This window comes from Podarcis vaucheri, assembly GCF_965113315.1.
Source record: "Podarcis vaucheri genome assembly, chromosome: 2".
Classification (NCBI taxonomy): Eukaryota; Metazoa; Chordata; class Lepidosauria; order Squamata; family Lacertidae; genus Podarcis; species Podarcis vaucheri.
In genome coordinates, this window is record NC_138760.1 from 125,527,286 (window position 1) to 125,533,285 (window position 6,000).

The following is a 6,000-nucleotide window of genomic DNA, read 5'->3' on the forward strand; positions in this document are numbered from 1 at the left end:
TTTGATTCCCTCCCCCTCTTTCTTTCTTTTTTCCTTCCTCCTCCTGTGAAGAGGCTGCATTTTAATGTTTTAATGTTGTATTTTAATCTTGCTTTTAAGTTGTATTTTAATCAACTTGTTTTTATTATTGATTGTTAGCCGCCCTGAGCCCGGTCTTGGCTGGGGAGGACGGGGTATAAATAATAATAATAATAATAACAACAACAACAACAACAACAACAACAACAACAACAACAATAATAATAATAATAATAATAATAATAATAAACAACTTAATATATACCGGTAATTAGATAAATAAGAGCAGCTAACACTTTTGTATTCTAAAAACAAACAAACAAACAAACAAACAAACTAAAATGGACAGAATTTCATTAAGTTCCAAAAAGTCAATACAAATAATGCCTATTTTCTTGGATAGCTGCCAGTTTACCCTATAAGGCGCCATCTTTCACCTGGGCTTCCCACCTGCACGATTCAGAGTCAGTTCTTTTCAGGAGGAGAGGCTACAGTCCTAACCTGGGCATTTATGCAGGCCAAGTGAGTGGTTCAATAATTGGCTGTAAGGTGACAGTCTCTTCTAGCCAATTTCTTCTGCACATATGACAATAATCTAGTGTGGCTAGGGCAACACATTCAGATGGGCAGGGTGCAAATTTGTTGTTGTTGTTGTTGTATCACTTTTGCTCAACTTAGTCTTGAGTTTTCAAATTCTACACATGGGGTACCCACAATTTTTGTCCCCTGGGTCTGTTCTTCTCCAGCACACTGATACACAATAACTAAGCAGGAAATAGGGAGATAAAACTGGGGTGAGGTGGGGGTGGATTTCAGCCACTAAAGAAGTTCTACCTCAGATTATTTGGAGGATGCTAGAAATTTTTTTTGTCCCAACTACTGTACACAAGTTCATCATCTGGGAAATGGTGAGGGTTTGTTTTGGTATAACTTCAGTTTAGTTTAAGCTACTAAAAGATACATTGTTTTGTGCAATGTTTTTAGCTGAAACTGTCAGATTTATTTCCTCATTAATATTGCGATTTCTTCTGGTTGTTTCTAATATGTTTTTTTGAATTATTATTTGCCATTTAACATGTCGTGATCCAGTTTGGGTGCAGTTTTAGGGCAAGTTAGCCATATAAATAAACAGATGTGCCAAACCAGTCACAGTGATCCCCAGGGGAGCATGAAGATTATGGCTAGATGGCTGATCAAGAATCTGAGGGGAATCAGGCTGTGGTACAACAAGGCACAGAAAATTATAATCTCATAGTGCCTGTGGCCATTGCAGAGTCTTTAAGCATTCAATTTATTGAACTCATAATTTATGCAAGAGAGAGGTCTGTATCTAAGAAGATATTGCTGGGTATCAACTGTCAAAATTGAATATTTAAGGATCAGGTGCCAGCTTTAGCTTTTGCAGTCAAATGTTCCTTTGTGTTCAGATCAGGCCTCAGCACAATAATGTAGCACTTGGGAATGAAGATGCAGCCCAGAAGCCCAGCACTAGAAGCCAAGATAGAGAAGATCTGCACGTCTACCATGTATTTCCCCTTTGTGCTCATGTAGGTGGGCACAAAGGAGACCCAAACGCTGCAGAAGACCAGCATGCTGAAGGTGATCAGCTTGGCTTCATTGAAGGCCCCAGGCAGCTTCCTGGCCAAGAAAGCCACCGTGAAGCAGATGGCAGCCAGGAAGCCCATGTAACCGAGGGCAGCATAAAACATGGCAACAGACCCTTCATTGCATTGCAGGATGATCTCTTTAGGCTGGGAGCTCATGTCAGACTCTGGGAAGGGTGGAGAGATACACAGCCAGATGGTACAGATGACAATTTGGACACTGGAACAGGAAAGGACAATGGAGTTGGCCAAACGCTTCCCCAGCCATCTCCTCATAGTGTTTCCTGGCTTTGTGGCCAGGAAGGCCAGCACCACAGTGATGGTTTTTGCCAACACAGAGGAAACAGCAACTGAGAATATAATGCTAAAGGCTGCTTGTTGGAGAAGGCAGGTCACTTTCCCTGGCTGGCCAATGAACAGGAAGGAGGACAAAAATGAAAGCAAGAGGGAGACGAGGAGGATATAGGAGAGGTCCCGGTTGTTGGCTTTGACTATGGGAGTTTTCATGTATTTAATGAAGATTCCTAAAATGAAGCTTGTGGTTAATGACAATAAAAGGGCAACGGAAACCAGAAGGATCCCCAAAGATTCTTCATAGGCCAGGAAGGTGATAATCTTGGGAATACATTGATCCCGGTCCTTGTTTGGATGGTGATCTTCTGGGCATTTGGTGCAATGGTCTGCATCTGAGAAGGAGAAAAAGTCTTTTCATCTCCATCACTTATATCTGTAACTCTCTTGTGTCATACTGCATTTTGAGAGAAGAAGATAATGTGGAGGAGGTAACAAAATTAGAATATGCAACAAAGGAGGAAAATGTTAATTGATTTATTTAACCTCTACATGTGTATCCAAAAGAGATTGATGTGACACACAAGGCACTTTTCAATTTTTGTTTCCAAAATAAGCTTGTGATGTAGGTAACATTGACAGGCAAAGACTTCCCCACAGAGGTGCACAGAGGTTCTGCATCCTGCTATCATAATTATAAATAAATCTTTTTTAAAAAAATCACTGCTGGTCAGTTATTCTTAATAAATTTTTTAATTCACTTTCTTTTGGGTGTGCTTTGGTTCTTTGATCACTGAAGACTTGGTTTGAAATAGCAACAGGAATACATGGTGCATAGAGCATGGTGAGCCCTCTCCCTGCTCCCTGCTTTGTACCCCAGGTATAACTTCATTTCTGTTGTTCCTTTAAACTCATTTTTGGTAACTAATTAATTAATGAAGGTGAATAATAATGGAAAGGATGCAGATTACACCCAGCTCTACCTCTCTTTTAAATCAGAACCAGTGAAGGTCCTGTGTCAGTGCCTGGAGGTGGTTGGACAATGGATGGCGGCTAACAGATTGAGGTTGAATCCTGACAAGACAGAAGTACTGTTTTGTGGGACAGGGGGGGGGCGGGTGTGGAAGACTCCCTGGTCCTGAATGGGGTAATTGTGCCCCTGAAGGACCAGGTGTGCAGCCTGGGAGTCATTTTGGACTCACAGCTGTCTATGGAGGCACAGGTCAAATCTGTGTCCAGGGCAGCTGTTTACCAGCTCCATCTGGTACGCAGGCTGAGACCCTATCTGCCTGCGGACTGCCTTGCCAGAGTGGTGCATGTTCTGGTTATCTTCCGCTTGGACTACTGCAATGTGCTCTACGTGGGGCAACCTTTGAAGGTGATCCAGAAACTACAACTAATCCAGAACGCGGCAGCTAGACTGGTGACTGGAAGCGGCCGCCGAGACCACATAACACCAGTCCTGAGAGATCTGCATTGGCTCCCAGTACATTTCCAAGCACAATTCAAAGTGTTGGTGCTGACCTTTAAAACCCTAAACGGCCTCGGTCCTGTATACCTGAAGGAGCGACTCCACCCCCATCGTTCAGCCCAGACACTGAGATCCAGCACCAAGGGCCTTCTAGCGATTCCCTCATTGTGAGAAGTGAGATTACAGGGAACCAGGCAGAGGGCCTTCTCGGTAGTGGCACCCGCCCTGTGGAATGCCCTCCCTTCAGATGTGAAGGAAATAAGTAGTTATCATATCTTTAAAAGACATCTGAAGGCAGCCCTGTTTAGAGAAGTTTTTAATATTTAATGCTGTGTTGTTTTTAACACGTGATTGAAAGCCACCCAGACTGGCTGGGGAAACTCAGTCAGATGGGCGGGGTATAAATAAATTATTATTATTATTATTATTATTATTATTATTATTATTATTATTATTATTAGGATCCAGATTCAAAAATGTCAGAATCTTCACAGAAGGAGTCTCTGAGTAAATCTCTGACCTGTTCTTATTCTCCCAAGGAATGCCCTCTCCCTTGGAATCAGGTAAAGGAAAAGGACCCCTGGACAGTTTAGTACAGTCAAATTCAACTATGGAGTACGGTGCTGATCTCCACTTTCAGGCCGAGAGAGCCAGCATTTGTCCACAGACAGCTTTCCGGGTCATGTGGCCAGCATGAATAAACTGCTTTTGGTGCAATGGGACATCGTGATGGAAACCAGCGCACACGGAAACGCTGCTTACCTTTCCGCCACAGTGGTACCTATTTATCTATTTATCTTTTACCTTTTTTACCTATTTACAGTGGTGCCCCGCAAGACGAATGCCTCGCAATACAAAAAACTCGCTAGACGAAAGTTTTTTCCGTTCGCGATTTGCCTCGCAAGACGAATTTCCCCTATGGGCTTGCTTCGCAAGACGAAAACGTCTCGCGACTTTTTTTCTTTGACTAAAAACATAGACATGTTTTGTTTATAAAGTTAATTTATTTTCCCTTAAATTTTTGAACTGCTCTTTACAGTATGTGTGACTTTAAAGAGCAGTTAATAAACTGTTGTTGTACCAAATTTGGCTTTGTTTGGAATTTTTTTGACCATAGGAACGCATTAATTGATTTTCAATGCATTCCTATGGGATTTCGTGCTTCGCAAGACGAAAAATTCGCTAGACGACAAAAATTGCGGAACGAATTAATTTCGTCTTGCGGGGCACCACTGTATCTATGTGTGCTTATAGGCTTTCAAACTGCTAGGTTGACAGGAACTGGGACAGAGCAACGGGAGCTTACCCCATCGTGGGGATTCAAACCGCCGACCTTACAATCAGCAAGCCCAATAGGCTCGGTGAATACTGAATTTTATTATTTCGGTCACAGACCAATTCCAGCCCACATACAATATCAAGGAAGTCATAAAACACAATAGGGATACATTTGAATTTGCAATTAGGTATAACAGGGACACTCCTGCCAACCTAGCAGTTCGAAAGCACATCAAAGTGCAAGTAGATAAATTCTGGCGGGAAGGTAAACGGCATTTCTGTGGGCTGCTCTGGTTCACCAGAAGCGGCTTAGTCATGCTGGCCACATGACCCGGAAGCTGTATGCCGGCTCCCTCGGCCAGTAAAGCGAGATGAGCGCCGCAACCTCAGAGTCGGTCACGACTGGACCTAATGGTCAGGGGTCCCTTTACCTTTACCTATAACAGGGACAATACAGATATAGCAACAGTTTAAAAAGATATAAATTAAAACTTAGTCACTAACATATAATCTAAAATTATCATTTAAAACCTGAATCATTATGATAGCACAGCTTGTTCCCTAAGTTTTATGGCAAGCGCACAGAACTTGGCTACCCTTGACGTCATCTCAGGATCCTTGTCAGTGGTTTAGACCACAGTGTCACCCTCGTCACCCCGCCCTTGGAATCACCCACCTTCCTGAGTGGAGATTGCCCCTTCCGCACATGGAACACAAGAGTAGCAGCAAACTGGCTCTCCTTCTTGAACTACCTTGGCATATCCAGGGTGGCAGCTTTCGGTACACCTGGAGCGAGGCACAGCCTAATAACCAAGACAAGCAGAAAGTGTTAGGAGCACCTGTGCCGATGGAATTATTTCATAGAGTTTGCAAAGCATCCAGCAAGATCCCTAGTCCCATTGACCCCGTCCATTTATTTCTGGGGAAGCACTTTCTTTCCTTTTTTTAGAAAAGGGCATGGCAGGGAAAACCGTTTAGTGTGTTTGCTTCTTTGTCTCAACACTGTTATCTCTACCTTCTATACAGAGGACAAAATAAGGCAAAAACAAATCCAGAATAACAGCAGTAAGGAAATAGTGGCAACAAACAAGACTGATGCAATGCAGCAATTGTACATGCAATATCCTGAAGACAATAACATTAAAAAATGTTAACGTTAAAAATGACTCCTGGATTATTACGTTTTCAAAGGTGCTTTGAGTACTGGCAAAGAAGGGGTGATGTGAACCTCTTTTCAGTATTCTGCTTTGTCCATTTTCCTTCTTCCCTTCCTTCTAATCTGAATAGAACTTCATACCAATTGCCTCTTGGAGTCTGAAATGTGGATTTCTTAAATTC